Here is a 23,747-nt window from a genome sequence, read left to right on the forward strand (position 1 = left end):
TATTTATTGCAAGAACCTAGTTATCCCAAATGCATTTAATGAATTCTTTATTTTTTTAAAGTATTGAAATCAAGATGGCGGAGACGATTAAAAAATACACAAATATACAATTCCCCATACCCCACATCAAAAATGTAATAATCCGTTCTCCCGTGCGATACCATGGACTATAAATAGACCAACATCTAAGATATGACTGCCATGTTGACTTACTTCAAATAATTCTAAAAGGCTTTGTTAGCTTCATAACACACGCCAACAAATATCAAGCACTAGTGAATTTGGTTTTAAATTATTGATTCTGTATCTGGGAAGATGGTTATGACAAAATCAAAAGTTTGCAATGGTTTATTAAGAATATCCATGATAAGAAATAATGGTTTCCAACTTGAATTTTTTATATATATACTTTATTTATTAGGATAGAACAAATCATCAGCAGATAAATCAAGATAATCTAACTAGATTTAAAGGTCGTGTACATTTCGACACCCTAACTCTGCCTATTTAAAATTAATTGACTATGTATGGATTAATGTCATAAAATTTGCTACCACCAGAAATTAAAAATATAAATAATTTTAACATCTTTAAGTACAGAATCAGCGAATAGACATTGGATAAATTAGTAGCATTCAAAAACCTTAGAACATTGAATGCAATATTCTAAGTGTATTCAATGTTCTAAGGAAAAAATTTATGTTTTAGAAACAGATTTGCTTTTGTTTTTTTCTTAGCTGCCGGTGACGTGTATTCTATTTGAGTATCTTTAAAACTGAGTTATAGTGACTAATCGAGCTTAGGTTGTTTGTGGCTTTGTGTTTTTTTTCTGAACTATTAAAATTTAGATTTTTTTTCAAAATAACATTTTGTTACCTCATACACAGACAGCTCTTTAAAACTTTTGTAAATTTGAAAAATGTTTGATGAAGAGTTATTGTATTGTATTTCATAAAAAATCGATCTGCAGTCTACCTGCGAAGCCTATTAATATCTGGTAATAGCTCTTGTGCAATTTTTACGTTATTTTAAAAATATTTATATCTTATATTTTCATATATATTTTGATTTTTGAATATAATATTCTTTTTATGACATGATTACTTTAACTTTTCAACTAAAGGTGGGATCATTAAGTATTTTGTCTCAATAAATAACATCAACTTTTTATAGGCTGTTAAAAATCTCAATAATTTGAAGTAACTAGAATATAGTATAGAAAAAAACTAATAACATTACCAGTTATAGTATCAGTATATCATATTAAACAATATTTCATAAGTCAGAAAAGCCAAAATTGAAAATTCTTGAAAAATTTATACATTAAATATTTTATTAGAAAAAAGGGTTTTAAAAAATAAACTTAAATTAGTCTGTTGCTTTTTAAATAATTTTTTTAAGAGCAAATATCTTATGTTCAGTAAAATGATAATTACTACTTAAACAAATATATTATCTTTTAATCAACTATTACATTACCGCCTATAGTAATGTTAAATTAAATAAATAACGATTATTTCAGAGTTTTAAAATTCTATTGAATATATTTTTTAAATTTACAAAGTCCATTTCTGTTGAAAGTCAATTAAAAGGTTATCATCTCGCCCTAAATTTTCCACAGAATGAAATGAAAACAATCCCAGTTAATATGCAAAAAAAAATCTGAAAACAATATTTACCAACTAAGGTCACCTAAATTGCTCAATATTTAAAATATTGCTTTAGAAATTGATTTTAGTTCTATCGCGGCACGAAATAATCAACTTTCGTCACATGTTTATAAATTCTTTATCACATGGGTTGCATTAATTTTAAGCTTCAGTTATTTTTTATCGCTTGTAGTGGACTTAGTTACATGTTAGGTCAGTAAAATGCTGTTTTAGTTTACGTCTCGAACTTTAATGAGGGCTTTTTTAAGCCTTTAGAACACTCAAGGGTGTTGAAAGCACAAATAATTTTTATATATAATAATAAAAGGCTGATGATAAATGTTGTGATTAAATTATTGGTACGACCAGGTTGACACTAAAATCAAAATGAGCATAGTTTAAAAAAATAAAAAAAGATGTACGAAATAAGAAGAATGATAATAGGATGATATGAAGGAAAATATTATGAGTTAAATTTACTTTCGGACACACTTTATGATAATTTCTTATTTTATCTTGAAAGAAATAAATATAAATTAAATTATGTTCTATGTAATAATATAATATATATGTAATAATATATACTGTACAGGTACATAAAAAACCAAAATTCAAAAAATAAACTAAAAAAATTAATGTTTTACATAACGTTAACTATCATTTAATGAATACATAAAATATAAAGATATTTATACAAAGGTATATAAAATGACGTAGCATATAGTATAGATGTTTATTAATTTATTTAGTGAATCTTGATAAATGGTAAAATTATGTTACAAAAGAAAAAAAGGGAAATTCAAACATATTTTGAAGTATATAAAATCCTAATTTAAAATTGCTTTCTTTTGATTTTTTATTGTTTTTTTAATTGACTAAAAATAGTAGAAAAAAAAATATAGATATACAAAAATATATATATGTATCTAAAAATTGTATGTATGCACATATCTTTAAATATACCCACTTATGTCTAGAATATAGTTAAAATTCCAAATTTCAAAATAAAAAATCTCTTTTTTTCAAACAAATCAATTATACATATATTATGTATATATGATGATTGGTCCTGATTCAGAATAAACCCTATACTGTAATGTCTGTTCCTGTATATTTTATGTAGTAGGTTTTATTTAAAAAAATAAATAAGTATCAATGTGGCTTATAAAGAAAGAGATTGAATTTAACATATACATATTTAGAGTCTATCTAAGATAAATAAAAAAGGAGAGACTCAGCAACTATGAGTAGCCAGCTTACTATATAGTTTTAATCTTAAGACACCTGCTTCTTTTAGCCTTTATTAATTTTATGTTAAAACTATAGTGAATTCCTTGAATGTTTTTGAAAACTGTCTCCATAATGAATAATAGACGTTCAAGAACCACCTTAAACTTTCCCTATCTGATACTTAGGATATCATCCTAATAAAAGGATTTAAGATTTTTAACAGTGAATTACGATATTAATTCAGCTTATAATAGGTTAAGATAAATAAAATCACTAATTTATCACTTCACTGAAATGGCAGTGAACCCACATGTTATTTAACACTCGCACATTTACGATAGCACTATACTAACTAAACTGATCAATTCGTAATTGTCTGATAACAATTACCTATAAAATTACCATAGTTCAATCCTATTCTATTCTTCGAAAGAGCATAAAAACTTATATCATGCGATAGTGTATTAAATACAGTATGTTGTTTTTTACCTGTTAACTTGACAGCTCGATCAAAATCCATTATTTCAAAAGGAATAATCCTTTGCACCATTTTGAACCAGAACTTCACAAACTAATAAAACCATCTAATCTTTATCCCATCAAAAAGCTAATCTATTAAAATATTATTATTTTCACATAGACTAACGCATGATTTTTCTCTGTTTAAACCATCTACAAATTGAATTAATTGTTTTAACATACACTTATGTTTGAAAATTTTTTGGCAATATTTTATAAATATTTTAGTCTTATATCGATACTAAGTAGACGTATTGGATTATTTTATTGCTATATTAATGATGACCATGATGGTTTTACCCTTGGAAAAAATAAAGGTAAATGGCATCATGTGTTTGACTTTGTCTAAGGGTTGTGATAAATTGCCAATTGCTTAGGGAAACACTTTCAAAATATTCTATAGGGTGGACTATGAATAATAATAAAAATAATATATGTTATTTTTTCTATTTACAACTAATATTGGGGAGAAATAGATTGTTAAATATATCAGAAATTGTTAATTTTTAAAATGTTAATGAAATATCACTGTATCAGGTATTGGGAAAACCTTTAGGAGGAAAAGCTCCAAGAAAGTAATTGACATGAATAACGAAAACTATTTAATTGGATAGCTGAGATTTATCTATATTGATTAAATTATTAAAACATACTTAGTTTAAGCGTATAGCACCTTTGGCTGTATTCTGCCCTGTATAAGCAAGGCAAATATTGAACCCTTTTGGTAAATTAAAGTAGGATGATGAATGGGGCCTGGGACGGTAACAATAAAAACCATTTTCCATAATCTAATGAAAAGAATTTTTTATTGACTTCATCAATCGTGCTTTAAAGTTCTTTGATATGTGTTAAGATTTGCAGGACAGAAAAAACGCAACTTAAGTGCGTTATTGAATATATTATAGAAGATATTTAAGTCGATATTTTAAAAATGGTAACGTTATATTCATGTCTCCTATTTAATGCTAACATAAAGACAACGGTTTAGGAAAAAAAGTAGAACAGTTTGGAAACAAAAGACAAAAGAGTTATTTATGTAACGAGTGTGTAAAATGATCCTTTTTTATAAATGGAAATTTGTCATTTTGACAATTTCCATGAATAAAAAAAGGAGATTTGCACACGTGTAACGCAATATTTTTTCTACTATTGAAGAAAACTTACAAAAAATGGAAAATACCAAATGAATTTATGCACTATCGCGTAAAAAAATCATTTTACATAGTAGTGCGTAAAAAAGGTCAAAAATTTTTTTCACAAATTATAAATCTTAATTTGACAATATTTGGTGATAGAAATGACACTTTATAATTTTCACACTGAAGTTTATAAAAAAATTTCCAATAGATTTGCCCTAAATCATACAGAAACAGATTGTGCTTTAAAAAAATTTCAAAATTGCTGGTCTTTATACATATTGTTTTATAAAAGGTAAAAAACACGAAATCTACAGCATCACAAATACATTTAATAAAATAACGAAGGTTACATGTTTCGCTCGACTAGAGCATCATCAGACCTAAACAATAATTAAAATTATGTAACCCGAAAAAAGGAGAATTCAACAAAAACTTACCATAACATACACAAAACACCTGACATATAAATAAACAAAGATTACAATAAAGTGGCACTATCTATGTACAAAGAACTCAACTAAACAATCAAATCACTTTATACATTTTAGAAATCTAACCATCATTTAAGAGTCTAGAACTACTTGAGGTTATTAAAAACTAGGTGGCCATCAAAATCAAACCTTTCATTAACATAGGACAGATCTGGGCTTTTAAAAGCTTTACTAATCTCCATTGTCTCCAACAAGTCTAGTTTTTTACTTTTGTTGCATTGATGCAGTATTTTTATATTTTGGCTGTCAGGAAAATCATGTTTGGAGTCGAGAAGGTGATTAGCAAAAGCTGATCTGGTTACTGTGATTTCGGTATTTTTAAATTTATTGTATTGGGCCTTGTGTTCACTAATCCTAGTAGAAATCTTCCTACCAGACTGGCCGACGTACACTGCAGGGCACTCTTTACATCTAGTCTCATAAACTCCTGGAGAAGATAGCGGGGTAGTTTATCTTTAGTTTTAATTAGATTTTTTTTTAAGGTATTATTGGTTTTAAAAGCTGGGGTTATGCCAAAGGGAGAAAAAAAGCGGGATAGTTGTGACGAAATTGGTCCAAAATAAGTAAACGACCTAAAAGTTTTGATATAGTTTGTTTGTTGTCTGATAAAATTAAATGATAATTTATACTTGTACTTGTTCACATACTGAAAATACATTTTATGTATAAGTTTAAGAGGGAAGAAGTTACTGACTGCTAGTTGTTTAATGGTAAGGAATTCTTTTTTAAAAGCTTCACGAGAAAGTGGGATGTTAAAAAGTCTGTAAAATAAAGAATGGAAAGCAGCAAATTTATGTGAGGACGGTGATGTTGAATTATATTGTATAATATTATCTGTTGTTGCTTGTTTACGAAATATTTCAAAGGATATCTTATTTCTTTCCCTCTTGAGTAATAAATCTAAGAATGGTAAGGTGTTGTTCTGTTCCCGTTCGATTGTGAACTCAATTTTAGAGTGAAGAGAGTTGACATAATTATGGAAATTTGTAAGCTCTACCTCACTTCCATTCCAAATCAAACATATATCATCCACATACCGTTTATAAAAGATGATGTTATTTTTAAAATTACTGCTCATCATTTCTAAGTTACTAAGAAATACTTCACTAAGAAATGGCGATAAACAAGAGCCCATTGCTAGTCCTTCTTTTTGTTTGAAAAAAAAACGGTCGTTAAATTGGAAAAAATTTTGATCTAACACAGTACAAAGAAGCAAAGGTAGATTTTCCACCAAAAGTGAATCAAGTTTCCCCCTGAGAAGATCTTTGACTAAGACCAGACAATCAGTGGGTGGAATGCTTGGAAATAAGTTTTTCACGTCTAGCGATATAAGCTGGGCTGTATCTGGAACGTGAACATTCTGAATGCTTTTGGCAAAATTCACTGAATTTGTTACAGAATATGGCGCTTTGAAGTTTGAGACATTTCTAAGAACGTTGTTAATCCAAGATGATAACTGGTAACAAGCGGAGTCAACAAAGGAAACCACAGGTCTAATTGGCATGCTAGTTTTATGGACTTTTGGCAACCCATATAATAGAGGTGTTTTAGGGTTCATGGGATATAGTTTAATACGTAATTATAATACCTTAAAAAGACATCTAATTAAAACTAAAGTTAAACTACCCCCGCTATCTTCTCCAGGAGTTTATGAGATTAGGTGTAAAGAGTGCCCTGCAGTGTACGTCGGCCAGTCTGGTAGGAAGATTTCTACTAGGATTAGTGAACACAAGACCCAATACAATAAATTTAAAAATACCGAAATCACAGTGACCAGATCAGCTTTTGCTAATCACCTTCTCGACTCCAAACATGATTTTCCTGACAGCCAAAATATAAAAATACTGCATCAATGCAACAAAAGTAAAAAACTAGACTTGTTGGAGGCAATGGAGATTAGTAAAGCTTTTAAACGCCCAGATCTATCCTGTGTTAATGAAAGGTTTGATTTTGATGGTCACCTAGTTTTTTAGAATTCTCCTTTTTTCGGGTTACATAATTTTAATTATTGTTTAGGTTTGATGATGCTTTAGTCGAGCGAAACATGTAACCTTCGTTATTTTATAAAATATATTTGTGATGCTGTAGATATCGTGTTTTTTACCTTTTATAAAAGTGTATGACCAGCATCTTTAGGATAATGGATGAATTTTTCGAGTTTTATACATATTGGTTAAATAACGAAAAAATATACTTTGTGATTTGAAAAACCGACATCTATTATACCCTCAGCAACATGTTGCTCTTGAAATTTAAAAAAAAATAGAATACCTCTGCATGACCGTAATTGGTTGCTTAATTATTTGTGAGATGTCATAATAATTAAGGAATTCTGTTAAAAGAAATAAAATATTAAACATACCAATATTGATATTACAAAGCAGCATACATTTATGAATAGTGGGCACAATGTCCAATAATATATCATCAAGCTGCGTACACTTTTGCACAAACTTACACCTAGAGGCATATAAACTAAGCCAAGTAATAAATTATACTTCTTAAACCGAATTTCAGAAACAAATATTTGAAATTGCTATTTTTATTGATTATAATTTCACAAGAAATTAAATTCAGGTTAATTTTTATGTATATTAAAAAATTACCACCTCTTATATCTGTGTTTCTATATTTTCTAAAAAAAATAATAACTCTTTATAATTCATTTCTCTTCCTCTCATGCGTATAGAAAAAGTTAAAAATAATATAAAACAACTATTTTAATATAATTAATATTTATTTATTTAATTATATTAGATTGTAACATATAAATTAATACCTACCAAAGATTTATTAGCTCTGTGATCTAAAATAAAGAACTTAAAAAAACACTTTTTAATCAAATGATGTTACCTTATTAGCCATATAAATGCTTATTTTTATATCCTCTCTAAATTTTGTTTATTTTTAGCGTACCTACTTTTATTAATCCTGTACTACTGCCTAGATCCTCTGAAAAATTTATTTTTCTCGTGTAAATTACTCAATTACATACGAAAGCCATAATTTAATTATCGTTCTTTGTCTTTTTCAGGCTGCGGTGGGAATATCAGTCTAAAATAAACTTTCCCTCCTTTTTTTCTATACCTCATGCCCATTTCTCTATTACTGCCTGGTTATTTGAAATATTTGGAAATTGTAAATACTTCATTTTTCTTCGTTTTGACAGTACTTTTATTAATCTTTCGCTACTGCCTCGCAATCATCCAAAAACTGTTCTCTCATACGTAACCAATGTCAAAGACTTACCTAGATGATTCTTACATAAAAAATGCTTAACTATAAAATAACGGATCACTATTCAATTGCATTTACATTTAATACAGACTCTTTAAAAAATAGGACTCAACTTAAAAATAATTTAGTTGTAAAAAAAATTAACTACATTCATCTAAGAGCAGAGTTCGGTAAAAAAACATGGTTATGTGCTTACCATGGTAAAATGCCAAAATTAATAGATAACTATAAAATATTCTATATAAGCACTGATGCGTCATTAAATCTGATAATAATAAATTAAAAATTAGATATAAAAAATTTACTTATCAAAAGCAATAATTATAAAACCAAAAGATCTTTTTGAATAGAAAAAGGATCTTGCACGTGTGTTTGTAGACTTGACCAAGGCCTTCGATAGAGTTTGTCATAAAATTTGATATTAGAAGTAGTAAGCTGAATCTTTTTAAAGATTATTAAGAGAACAAGTATCAATATGTAAAGTTGGATGAAATAGAAAGTGGAATCGGGATTTTGATTTAGGGAGTACCGCAGGGAACAGTTTTGGGTCCATTACTCCGTTACAGTATAAATTAATTTATTATTCAGCAGGATGGTGGTCTCAGGCCAAATAGGATTGAATTAGAATTTACGATGAGGCATCATTGTCCCATATCGACACATTGAGCATCTAATTTCTAAAATTAGGTATCTCGTGACTCGTTTTTTTACACTTAAAATCGTATTTAGATTACACATAAGTAAATTAACAGTTTGGCTCGAACGTTTTTTAGTCAGTTACTAAATGACATTATTTTTCAAAAATCATTTGATACGAAGCTTAAAAAATGGATATTAAAAGTAAGCAGACAAGAATTCCGCTTTTACATGTTACCATCTGTATTAATAATACATATAGAGAATGTCAATTTGAAAACTTCCCAACCTTATTATCTTTCTTGCAGTTAAAAATTTTAAAAAGTCGGAAAGACACGTCAATTTTATTTGCAAGGAGGATATTTCAAATAAACATTTTTAGCCTTTTTGTTTCAAACCCCTAGAAGGTGCGGATGTCACCCTTAGATGGCGATTAAGTGTCCGTCCCATCGTTTTAAAGGACGTTTAATTCTCTTTTCAGTGGTGTCGTACTTTATTACTTTTTGTTCAGAGATTGTTAGTCTCTGAACAATAAAGTACGCAAATAAATACAAAAATAACTTCATATTATTTAATTTAATTATAATAAAATACACAAATAACCTCAAAGTCGTATGGTGAACGTTTGAATATTTTAATCTGTCTTTAATACAGATTTTCTATAAGTTTTAGTTAATTTTAAATGTTGTGTTTATATCAAAATATTTTTTAAGAAGTGCCAATTTTAAATGGATATAAACCACCCCAATCTTTTGTCTATTATGGCATAGTTTTAACCAAATATCATTATATTGCTATTGATATTTCAAATAAAAAGGTATTATAAGGACAATAATACACGAGATTCCTATGATGGCAAGGTGTAACATTCTTGTAGTGATTATAATTTGCATCGAATTTTAGTGGAGCGGATTTTTTCTACGAATTAAATTCAAAATCCCAATAGTTAGTTGATATGAATGATAAATTTAAATTTAGATTCTGTGCTAACAAATCACATGAGAATTATTAAGTTTGTATTAACTGTTTCAATTTATGTCACCCCAGTTGTCTGAAGAGGGATTTTAAAACTTGGAGGATTGCGGATACTATGTTTTGTAGAATGCATTGAGTCAAACGGCAAGCTGAAATCTACACTGGCTGATCTTAAAAAACAACTAGAGGCTGAGAAACAAAATACTTTTAAATGAAAGTCGCAAATGCAGGTTAAAGATGAAGAACATATATATGCTCTCATTGATAAAGATGCTGACATCGCCAATCTTCGTAAGCAAATTCAGTGAAAACTGCTAGAAATCAAAAACTTGAAAGATGCATGTCAAAGACACTTAGAAAACGAAATAGTGGAGAATGAGAAGAAATTGGTAGACTCACTCAAACAGAAACCCCAAGAAGCCTTGGATTTAAGACAAAACCTTATGGAGTTGGATCATCAAAAAAATCTCTTGGAACAGGAAATTACTTCAAAATCAAATATAATCCTGAACTTCAAAAAGAAGCTTCTGATTTAAATGAGTTAAACAGAAATATGGTGTCAACTATCCGCCTACTGGAGGTTGATAACCACTCATACTTAAACCAGGTTACCTTATTAAAAAACGACATATCAACGTCTATGAGACATGGTACATCACCAACAAAAAAACACAGGACCAACCAACAATAGGCAGTTTTAAAAAACAAACAGTCTATTGCTGGGTGTTGTCTCTCTAAGTTTCAAAAGAAACTGGCTTGGCATCAGCTACATCTACTGATTGCCCCTCGAATGCTAGGAGTATATATAAGGAAATGAATGAGGAGGACTGCTATCTCAGTGTACGTCACAATTACGCAAGTAATAAACCTAAAAAAAGACTAATTGTAATGGTAGGTGACCAATCTATTTATAGATTTAGGAATAGGATCATTAACCACCCAACATATAATAATAACAATTTTCAAGCTATTATTAAACCTAATGCCCTATGTGCTCAAATCATAGAATATTTGCCTAGTTCTTCAAATGGTCTTAGCTTAAATGATGCCTTGATTATTAACGCAGGTTTAAATAACTTTTAACATACTTATCCTTCATTTGGTGATTTGAGTTCATACCTTAAAAGTTGTTCGGTGACAACAAACATAATTTTAATATCAGTGCCATTTCTAAGGCATAACAAAGAAATTAATAAATGTATCTATAGATTCAATTGTAAGTTAAGTGATTATGCTTTTAGGCTAAACAAGGTTATTCCTGGTCAAATATATGTTGATTTTAATTACCCAAATTTTGTTGGTGAATTGGTTTGTAGGGTTATGAACCACTGTAGAGCTCTAGCAAAAGCTTAACTTTTTTTAAATTTTAACACCAATGCCATTAATTTTTTATCGGGTTGCAATATGGATAGGTCTTTGGCGCCACTTAATGTCATTCTGGATGATGATGACGTTTTCTTGTCAAGTTTATTAAATGATCCTAATAACACAATTATTCCATTCTCAGGAAATATCTCTTCGGTTAATCATACTTCCGTACCTCAAAGTCCTTTTCTTCTTGTACGTGCACCAACGTTAGCCAACATAAAAGATAAAAATTTAAAGAAATCAAGACATATACCAGTTGAAATTCTGTCGCAGCATTTTAGTATTTCTCATGTTAATATTCGGTCTCTTATTCCTTCTTTTAATGATGCTAGAGAATTGATAGATGCTAAGAAATATCACATACTTGCAGTAACTGAAACGTGTCTACCCAAGGTTTACCCGGACAGTATGATAAGTATATCAGCTATTTCGTAAAGACCGCTTGTCGCGTGGCGGTGGCCTGTGTACTTATATTGCTAACGGCCTATCATGTAAATTTACTCTTAGAGACTAGTCGCGAAAAATTATTTTTTAAATCTATTTTAGAAACCCAGAACTTAGTCCAGGTGATAGTAGAACCAACTCGAGTATGTGAACTTTCTGAAAGTCTGATTGATTATATGTGTGGATCGAGCTATGCAGGTCATTAAGTCGGGAAGAATGGAAATGTACGATGTAACAGACCATAGGCTCGTTTATCCTTTTTTGAATTTCAGCCTCGACGTACATAAACCTAAACTCAGAACTTTTCGAGATTTTAGACATTTTGATAAAGATTTGTTTAATGCTTTTATGAGTAATACTGATTTTCGCCAAATATTGACCCAAGGCTCTATTGAAACTCTGTCGAAATATTGAATAAGTAACTAATTGAAATCTTTAATTACTTTGCGCTTTTAAAAACTATAAAGCTGAGAACACGACCTAAACCATAAATAAGTGACACAATCAAAAAAAATATAAAACTAACGAAAACAGCATATAATAGATAAAGCGCTCACTTGCTTCGTCTGATAAAAATGACTACCTGGATCTTAAGCATTATTTATCAACTGCAATAAAACATGAAAAATGAAAATTGAATAAGGTTAAAAATAATTCTAAAAAGATTTAGTCAAAGCCTAATAGTTGGAATGTTTCATTTTAGGGCTTCATTTGAAATCCCTGGTAACCTAAAAGATGTCACAAGAATTAGCAATTACTTTGTCAGCATAGGCGATAGGGCGCAAGTCTTAATATCAGAAGAGGATGAACCAACATTATTAGCAGAAGATACAATTGAAATAAAGTTAATGCAGGCATCCACATGTAACGTAAAAAGAGATACAAATTTATGTAGTTTAATACCAAATAATAATAGAGTTTAATACCTTCCATTTAACATAGAACATATTTGCTTATGACAAGAAAATGTTAGAAATATTTGTATCAATGTTGAGGTTTTGCATAAAAATTTGTAAAAACTGTAATGTTTTTTAGATCGCTTAGTTCAGAATGTTAGAATTCATATAGATGGTGAGATAAATTGAGCTCTATAGGTAATACGTTTAATTTTAATTAAAATTAATTTTATAACAATTTATAAAAACCCAAAGATTTCTAGCAAGTGTTCAAGCAACACTAGAACGAGTGTTGGCAATAAGGGGTGAAAACCAATTCATACATTGTAAGTCTGGTAATAGCCTGAGCGAGAAAGCTTTAGATTTAAAATTAGATTTAAAACCTGTTTACAAAATTTACTAAAAATATAAAGAAAGCTGATAAAAAATTTAAGGGAGACGGGGAATTATTTAAGTTACTGGTAAAAATAGTGAAATAGGTGTAGATGAAAGTATTTAAAAACATTAATAATAATAATTAATAATGATGAGGTTTTTTCTAATAACAATATTGTAATATAAGTAATTTTTTTCTATGTTCTTTATATTGGGTTAAGTTTTTAATTTTTTTTATATTCTATCATATTCATATTATATTTATATCATGTTTTTGTTTGCTTGTAATGAGCAAAACTAAGTGTTTAGTCCGGTGATGATGATGTTAAAAATTTGAGTGTGTACCGATGTTAAAAGAAATACCTCTGCTAAAATATCTCCAAGATAGCACTTCTGGTTACGCAAATAACTTTTTTCTATTATAACCTATATTTAGGTATAGGACATTATACACAAAGTCAAGCCTGTCCATATACCTGAATACAGTATACAAAATAAAATATACAGGATTCTTCACTTTAAATAAGGAAGCGGACGTCTTATTAGTGACAAGTTTCTGTGAGGTTAATAAACGGTCAAATTTTTAGATTTAAGACCACTAACACCTAACGAACAAAAATACATACACGTACCAAACTAAATATGAAACCATTATATTCTATAAACAAGAAAAACATGTTGTAGATCTATTATATATATAAAATAAAAGAATTTTAACATACTGATAAAACAGACAGCTAATGTAACACTGTTTTTTACAAAGGAACACTTTGCTCTCTATACGTAGGACATTTTGGAGTCTGTAATATACAGCATTGCAACATACATATAATGTTTAAAAGATTATGTGATTTACATTTATAATATAGTAGTTACAAAATTTATTCACTTGGGCAGTCTTCTTTGTCTCCGCTTTATTTATGAGTGACCCTACAGTAGTTGAAAATTGTATTGGAACTTTTCCTGTTTTAAAAATCAAATTAATTACATAAACTAAGGGCTTTAAATACACATGTAATTGTTTAATCATTTTAATAGTCAGATTGTCCAAACCAGGGCGGCAATTGTAATTTCATTACTCTCTGCTGACTTTATAAACATGGAGAAGGGTGGGCTCTATTAGGCAATCGGAAAGACATAGGTGGATCCTTTATTTTTTCTCACATTTATTAACCCATGTTTGTATTTTGTAAAAAATTATTTGCATAACTAACAATTGATTTCCCTTCGAAGATTTTGTTATATTTTAAATCTTTTATGCAGGTTATAATGCCTTTTGATTTTTGCGCATTTGTTGCCCCGTTTATCAAATTACAAATCTTTTTAATTTTCTATGAAATCAAATTATTTTTATAATAGTTAATTAGACTTCTTTAGATTTCTGTATTTTTGTTCTTATACTTTTTTTAGCTTGTCACGGTTTTTTATCGATTTTATTATACCATTTGAATTCCACGGCTTGAATTTGTTATAATAATTATTCTTAAATGAATTGCTTATACTTTTAGATTTTTCTATTATTGTATTGAGTTCTTTTAGTAAGTAATTTGTGGCTTCTTCTGGTTGAGTATAACTTAAAGTATGCATCCATTTTACCTCAGATGCACAAATGTTTAATTGATTCATGTTAATATAATTTAACTTTTTTTGAGAATCGAATGATTTAGAACTAGATAATTATGGACTTATCTGAGAAATTTAACATCAAAGGTAAATAATTATGATCAATTAAAGGTATATTATAATTAAATTTGGATAGTGTAATTTTTGTTATAACTTCTAAGGTTGGTAGCTTATAGTTCACAAAATTCGGATTCAAATTTGACTTTGAGTATATAATAATTCCATCAAAATTGTTAGACTCACCATTATTATAATATGTTGCATAACCTAAAATGCCAGAAGCTGATAGAGACTCTAATGTATGAGATTCAAAATAAAATTAAAAAAAAATTTAAAATGCCAATAAATTGCTAAAATCAGACTTTAGACCTCTAATATTTATATGCACAATATTTATTAACTTAAAATGAATGTTTGACCTACCCATCGAAATATTTAGACTAATTTTGAATAGTCTTATAGGAGTAGTATTATAATATTATACAGAGTGTCCGGAAGCTAGATGCAATCCTTTAAGGGGGTGATAGCTGACTTAATTTCAAATATTTTAAGCTAAATATGTGTAAGTGGAAATTTGCTTATAAATTTTTTATGGCAATTTTTGCTTTTTTCTCAAGAAGTACCAAAATTTCACACTTAAACGGTTATAGAGCGCAAGTTACAATTAGTATCGGAGTTTCAAAGTTTATTTTGTTTTGTCTAATGTGTATTAATAAAAATACGATCAATTTCAAGCTTATGTGTAAACTTATTAGAAACAATAGAGATATTGAAACGTAAAAAATAAATATGGAGTTAAAATAAAAATGCTTTGTTTTATGTTTAAATAATTGTTATGAAAATGCTTTCGTCGTTCAAACCTCTCTAAAGATATGCCTAGCTTCTGCCCTTTATGTTAAGATATCTCTCATGCCGATGCCTGGCCAATTCTCAGAATTATGGCCTCTTTTGTGCTGCAGGTCATGTAAACAAAACTTACTGGATTGGTTTTTTATTATGGGACAGTTCAGGTAAATATTCAGGTAAATAAAAAGTAATAAAAACAAAATTAAGCAGAGGTACGTAATAGTAGATACTGTAGGGTAAGGGGTACCTAGTAGGTACTTTGGGGTGGGGGTTACAAGTTAGGTACTCGCTTAATAAATAAAAACGTGTGATTTTAGCCTCTTGGTGTTTAGTTTCACTCTCGCCTCTAATTTTGTAAGATTATCAACTTCGTACTGACTGCATCCACTGTTTTTTAAATCGAGTTTCTGCCCGTTTTATTAAACAATATTGTAAAATGGAATTTACCAACCAAGAGTACGCTGACATTGTCTTCACATATGAACGCGCTAACAGTAATGGAGCTTTGGCACGAGGCTTGTACCAGGAACGTTATCCAGATCGGAGGTTACCAAACTCCGGAGGTTACAGATGGAGGGTGTGGACGACCATGAAGAAAGATGGACAGTATCCCTTTCATCATAGGCTAACGAGAGAGTAGACGCGTAATCCTACCAAGGGACGTGGCGCACGCCGCACTTGGCGCTGTCGTCGGCCAGCCTTATTGTAAAATTTTAAAATCGCGCCGGTTTGTTTCGACGAAGCGATGAAGCGGTTGCCGGATTGTGCTAAATTTTACAAAATGAAACTACTGCTACAGATGAATGATCAGAAATTCGCCCAGTAAGATATTTTTATCTGTATTAGCGCGCATTTTTTTGTAGGGTAGATTATTTGATTAGTTTTATTTTTTATTTACGTTTATAGTGGAAATCATATAGTGCTTTTCTTTGAAGTCCCCCCCCCATTTATTTTTTGAATGGGTCAAAAAAAATTTTTGAAACTTGGCATAAGTAAATTGGTCTATAGATACTATTTTTCACTGTAAACTAGGTAGTTGTAAATTCCAAGATGGCGGCTGGGCGACATCTTGAGAAAAAATTTTAAATAGAAAGGGGGGTCGTGTGGTACCTCATTTTAAAGGTCTCAATGACCTGTCTAAAAGTAACAGCCAAAAAAATACACTGTTGCGATTTTATTAACGTTTTTAATAGAATACAATGAAATACTAATTTACAATTGACAAATAAACAATTTATCAAAAGAAAAACAATATTTAATTTAAAAGATGCTGGTAATGATTTCCTTGTACCTCTTGACACATAAATAACCTATCTGAAAATTCACGTCGAGCATTTTTAAATACATCTGCCTCAATATTTTGACAAATGTTAGTGATTCTTTGTCGTAGCTCAAAAATTGAGGCAGGTTCTGTTTCGTATACCTTTTGCTTTAGGTATCCCCACAAAAAAAAGTCTAGCGACGTTAAATCTGGTGACCGAGCTGGCCATTCAATAGGACCCCGACGACCTATCCAACAACCAAAATAATTATCATTTAAATAATTTCTCACATTCCTGGCAAAATGCGGAGGAGCACCATCTTGTTGAAATGTAATTTCCATGTCAAATTCATGTACATTAGCCTCAACAATTTCTGTTATGAGAGGATCGATAGCAATTTCCAGCATATTTAAGTATAATTCACCTGTTAAATTTTCTTCTAAAAACAGCGGCCCTACGATATGATTCCCTAATATTCCTGCCCATACATTGATTTTTTGCGGATACTGAGATCGGGTTTCACGAAAAATGTGTGGATTGGTATCACTCCAATATCGATAATTTTGTCTGTGGACATTACCATTTAAAAAAAGAACATTCGTCGCTAAAACAAATGTTGCGCACGTACGTAGATTGCCTTTCTACTCTCTCTGCCATAATTTCACAGAATTGCACTCTTCGGTCAGGATCATCTTCAGTCAGTTGATGGACCATTTGGATCTTGTATGGGTGAAACTTATTTTTTTTAAAAACTCTCCATGCCGTCGAAGTTGAAACTTTACAGATATCAGCAACAGTTGGAGTAGAATGTTGGGGATTTTCTATTATTTCGCCAATTATTTGGACTTGCTTTTCTTCTGAAATAGATATATGGCCTGGGCGTTTTTTTTATCCTGGACAGTACCAGTAGTTGTAAATTTATTTACAAGTTCCCTTAAATATTTACGGCAAATAGGACGATCAGGAAAACGTTCGTTGAAAACCCTTTCAGTCTCATGAAAATTACGCGTTGCTCCATAAATAAAAATTGCTTCTACTTTTTTCTCCAATGGACGAGAATTAACCATTTTGAAAAAAACAATAAATTCAAACTGCCAAACACACTAAACAATATCTAACAATGACCGATACAAGAGTAATTTACCGGTTAAGGAAAAATATCTTTAAATTTTTTTTCGAGTTTTTTTAATAGCTATTTGGTTTTTCGAATGTCTAAATAATGTTCAATAACCTTTAACGTGAAATGTGACATACGAGGGCGGTTCAGTAAGTCTTTAGAAACCAAAAAGTTAATCTTTAAATCCAAAATTCAAAAATTATAAATTATTTGTCTATTATTATTAAAAACGTTAATAAAATCGCAACAGTGTATTTTTTTGGCTGTTACTTTTAGACAGGTCAAAACGGAGTCCACCGAGTCCATGTAATAAATATTAAAAGTACTCAATAAAACCTTTTAAATGAGGTAACACAAGATTTCTATTTAATGCATTTATTCAAGATGGCGCTTATGTGTTATTTTGACATTTAGAACTGTCGTTTTTATGTCAAAATAAAATAGTGACGCTTTTATTTTCGTACACTGATTTTTACCTATTCAAAAATCATAAAAATGTAAAACGTTAAAATAAAAAAAATACTTTTTTATTAGGCCGCCATTTTGAAACAAGTTAAGATATAGGTCTAATATTTCAGGGTTATAAAGTACTCATTGAGACCTTTAAAATGAGGTACCACACGACCCCCCTTTCTATTTAAAATTTTTTCTCAAGATGTCGCCCAGCCGCCAATTTTTCAATCAATTTTTTTTTATTTTTGATTTTGATAGGGAATGAAAAATAAATAAACACGTGTTTTCTCTTATTTTCATAGTTCCAAAATTAACAGAGTTACAGCGGTTTGAAATGTGCCTGTGACGTCATAAGACGATAGTTTAATGTCGTCACTCCATGCTTTGTATATCTATATATACAAAACTAAAAACTCGAATTTCTTTTGAAATAATCGGTTTTAAGCAAAATAAAAAAATACGTATTGATTATTTTACTTTGTTCTTCGGTTTTTAATACTAAAAAACCGATTTTGTTTTTCATTCAACTTCCTCATTGCACACCTATTCAAATATATGTACATATGTTTAGCAAACTTAAAAACATTTTCTAACTGCATTTCCGCCTAAGGTTGTCGCAATTTAAATAATAACATTTATCGCCACCCGTAAAACGCGTAAGACTAGACATTTTTGTTTTGTTTCAAAAATTAACAACGCTAAAAAAAGTAAACTACTCCCCTTAGGCGACTTTTTTTAGGGCCCGCACTTTTTTTAGGGAAAAAAAGTGCGGGCTTTATCACATGACAATATTATGATATGCAAGTCATGCCAAAAACAAAATAATCACACAAGGCCGGTCGGTGAGTCGCCCAACTCAATATGATCATAGAATAACCAGACAAATCAAAATCGACACGCTAGAAAAGAAAATTGGCACCTCAGCAGCTCGCATCGCGAGCGAAATTCCTTGGCCGCCCAACTACCGTCCCAGCTGATCGAGTTGGGTGTCCGCAAATAGGTGCAATTTACAATGCATTGGAGTATTTTTCTATTTGTCTGGTTATTCTATGCTTTCATGGTACGGGGGTGCAGGGCTTACAAGAAGACGACCCTGCAAGACGAATTCAGTTCTGCCGCTTTTTATTGAACATGGACATCGAGGACCCGTTATTCTTAAGAAGTATCTTGTGGACAGACGAGTCCAATTTTTTCCAGGGAGGGTATTACCAACTTCCACAACCTCCACGAATGGGCTGCCAAAGATGCAAATCCGCACTGGAAAAAACAAAAATCATTTCAGAACAGATTTTCGGTCAATGTGTGGGCCGGAGTAATAGGCAGGACTATTATTGGGCCACATTTTCTACCAGAGAATTTAAATGGTGCCAACTCTTTAGATTTTCTACAAAATGATATCCCCGTTCTTCTAGACGAAGCTGGATTATTGGAACGAGAAAGACCAATAATCTTTCAGCAAGATGGTTGTCCATCGCATTGGTCCTTAGCTGTCAGGAATTACTTAGACGACTGTTTTCCGGACGGTTGGATCGGTAGAGGCGGAACCTTTCCTTGGCCTCCTCGATCGCCTGACCTAACTCCGATGGATTTTTTCATATGGAGGAGCCAAAGGAGCTTGTATACACCACCGAAATAGGAACAAGAGAAGAGTTGATTCGCAAAATAAATGAAGCATTTGACAGGATGAAAGAAGATATGACCATAAGAGTAACCACCACCGAAGTAACAAAAAGGGCTTTTGCCTGTATTAGAAATAATGGATTGCATTTTGAACATGAACAATAAATAGTTTAAACAAAATTGTGTTTTATTTAACATTAAAACCTAAAATAACCCCACAATCGGGGCTCTAATGCTTAGTAGGCTTATGAGAGGTCTCAGTCTAATAATTTTTGTTTACATGACCTGCCGCACAAAAGAGGCCATAATTCTGAGAATTGGCCAGGCATCGGCATATCTTGAGTGATATCTAAAAATAAAGGGCGTTTCAATGTCTCTATTTTTTCTATAAGTTTACACAGAAGCTTGGAATTGATCGTATTTTTATTAATACACATTAGACAAAACAAAATAAACTTTGAAACTCCGATACTAATTGAAACTTGCGCTCTATTACCGTTTAAGTGTGAAATTTTGGTATTTCTTGAGAAAAATGCAAAAATTGCCATAAAAAATGTATAAACAAATTTCGACCTACACATATTTAGCTTAAAATGTTTGAAATTAAGTCAGCTATCACCCCCTTAAAGGATTGCATCTAGCTTCCGGACACCCTGTATATTATTATAGTATTATATTATATTATTATACAGGGTGTCCCAGCGAAAACGAAACAGAAGTATTTTTGGTATGAAAAAAAAAAATTTTTACAAAAATCTCGAACACGTCGCTTTTATTTTCGAGGGGGACAACTTTTCCTTACCAAGGCACCCTCATACCAGTAACCCTCTTCGAGGGGGTGGGATCACCCCTAAAATCTTAAACAGAAAGAGGGGTCGTGTGATACCTTATTTTAAAGGTCTTTTAATTCTGAATATAACTGCCAAATTTGAAGTGGCTAAAATTTTTTATCCGGATAAGACGGCTTGTCAAAATTGTAGAAATAGCGAAAATGAAAAAGGTATTTTGAACTCTGTTTTGGATAATATTTTTAAAAGAATAAGGAAGTCCTAATTTCAAAGGGGTCACTTATTAATTAAAAGGCCACCCTAATATCTGGAACCCTTTAGGAGGGGTTGAAAGCACCCCTTAAATCTTAAATAGAAAAAGGGGTCGTGTCATTCCTTATTTTGAAGGCCTTTTTACTCTAATTTAAATGGTGACTTCTGAGTGACTGATGGATATCTTGTGGATATAAAAATAGCAAGAAATACAATCTTTACTGCCAGTAAAAGTGGAGAGATAAGAAATACCTACCCTTTTCCTTTTGTGTCTTTTAAATAAAACAAGTTTATTTAAATTACGTCAATTTATTAAATGTTCAAATTGTGCCCCGCCTACTTCCATGCAGGAATACAGGTTTTGCTCAAAAAGATGCCTGACGTTTTGTAGAACTTCAGGTGTTATCATCTGACACTCATTTATAATTCTCTGGCGTAAGTCTTCTAGGGTGTCTGGTTGGGTAGGGTAAACTTTTGTTTTTAAATGCCCCCATAAAAAAAATCTAATGGGGTTAAATCGGGTGACCTAGCTGGCCATTCCATAAAAGGTCCTCTCCTTCCAATCCAACGATCAGGAAATATCTCATCAAGATATTGCCTCACACCAGCAGCATAATGTGGAGGCGCTCCGTCTTCTTGGAAAACGACTTGATCATCATCAGAATGATTTCCGCCTTCCATTATTTCTACTATTCTTGGATATACGGCATTTTCCAAGAGATCTCGGTACATTTCTCCATTCAAATTTCCGGGCAGAAAAAACGGACCAATAATGGAGCCGCCCAAGATTCCCGCCCAAACATTTAACTTCTCAGGGAACTGGGTATGAACTTCACGAAACTGGCCCGCATTTGCATTTGACCAGTAGCGGCAGTTATGACGATTTACGTTGCCATTAAGAAAAAAGGTACATTCATCTGAAAAGCAAATGTTGTAAATAAGACGCGGATTAACAGTTATCATATCACTAAGCGATTCACAAAATTGCACTCGTCTGTCAAAATCGTCCTCATTCAGTTCTTGCACCAGATGAATCTTGTAAGCATGGAATTTATTATGCTTAAGTATCCTATGAACACTACTTTTGCTTACTCCTGTACTCGTCGCCAATTTTCTGACACTTATTCCTGGCTCGGCATGAAGTTGACCTAGGACAGTTATTTGCATTGCTTCATTGACAACAACAGCATTTTGAACGCTTTTTATTTAAGACACTGCCAGATTCCCTAAATTTAGCAACTATTTCTAGAACGTATTTTCTGTTGACTCGTTTTTCTGGATGAAGGTCATTAAATTCTTGTACCGTTCTATTGGCACAATTGTTATAACGAAAGAAAAACTCTATCATCTCAACCCATAAACTAAACCATAGTAGTAGAATAAACCATTAGTAGAATAAACCATTGCTAACAGTGTTTCAACACGTAAAAGACTGGGTAATGATTTTAAACTATTTAAATAAATGCTGCTTTATGAAAAAAGTACCAATGATATTTAGCAAGCTAAATAAATTCTTCAGATACTTGTGTTTGCATTTTATTTGGTATTTTGTTTTTATTTATGATATGCTGATAAGGTGTAATAACAATAATATTAACAATACTAATAAATTTTTAATCATGTTTTAATGATCCAATAAAAAAAATTGTAAGAAAGGGTTTTAGGCATGAAGGTTTATTTAAAGCATTTTTTCCAGAATTTTATTTGGCTTTCACATCCAGAAGAAATCCATCAGTCACTCAGAAGTCACCATTTAAATTTAAAGTGAAAACGCTTTCAACATAAGGTATAACACGATCCCTCTTTCTGTTTAAGATTTAAGGGGTGCTTTTAACCCCTCGTAAAGGATTCCAGGTATTAGGTGGCCTCTTAATTAATAAGTGACCCCTTCGAAAATAGGATTTCCTTGTTCTTTAAAAAATATTATCCAAAAAAGAGTCCATAATACCTTTTTCATTTTCGCCGTTTCCGCAATTTTGACAAGCTGTTTTATCCAGAGAATTAATTTTAGCCACTTCAAAGTTATATTTACTACAAAGTTATTCTTTGGCAGTTATATTCAGAATTAAAAGACCTTTAAAATAAGGTATCATACGACCCCTCTTTCCATTTAGGATTTTAGGGGTGAATCCACCCCCTCGAAGGGGGTTGCTGGTATGAGGGTGCCTTGGTAAGGAAAAGTTGTACCCCTCAAAAATAAAATCGACGTGTCCGAGATTTTTGAAAAAAATTTTTTTTTTCATACCGAAAATAGCTCTGTTTCGTTTTCGCTGGGACACCCTGTATGTATTAGTATGTATATGTGAAAACTATAACCTTTATTGTGATTCGAAAGCAACATTAAATCAATGTAACTAGAAATAAAACCAAAAGAATGTAAACAACATAAAAAGCAAAATAAAATATTATATATTATTATATTTAACCCAATAATCAAATAACGTCCAAAAGGGTTACTGATTAAAATAGTGGTTTTGTAACCGCACAATATTGGCAAAGAATTTTTTAGACCTAAAATAAATAAAAAAGCCATTTTAAGAACAAATGTAGATGTAACGACGTCGTTAAAACAATTTTCTCATAAACCATATTCAACAATCTGAATATAGGAAAAAAATTAATTATTTTTTGCTTAACTTATTTCATTTGATACCAAACATAACGAAAAGTAAAGAAAACTATATACTCAAGTAAAATAGGGAGTGGTCATATCCACCCTTTATTTATACATACAAGGGCGAGGGAAAAGCCACCAACCGCCTGTGTCCCAAGCCATATCAATATAACATTTAATATAGGGGTGCACGGTTAAAACGCTTTCCACCTC

At 30.9% G+C, this 23,747-nt stretch overlaps 1 protein-coding gene across 3 annotated transcripts in view; it reads left to right on the forward strand.

Moving 5' to 3' along the window:
- The window catches only part of LOC126734274 (39S ribosomal protein L46, mitochondrial), a 245,198-nt gene that overhangs the window by 215,083 nt on the left and 6,368 nt on the right, over positions 1-23,747 (forward strand). The gene's annotated exons all lie outside the window — the stretch shown is intronic.

Source organism: Anthonomus grandis, chromosome 3 (assembly GCF_022605725.1).
Source record: "Anthonomus grandis grandis chromosome 3, icAntGran1.3, whole genome shotgun sequence".
Lineage (NCBI taxonomy): Eukaryota > Metazoa > Arthropoda > Insecta > Coleoptera > Curculionidae > Anthonomus > Anthonomus grandis.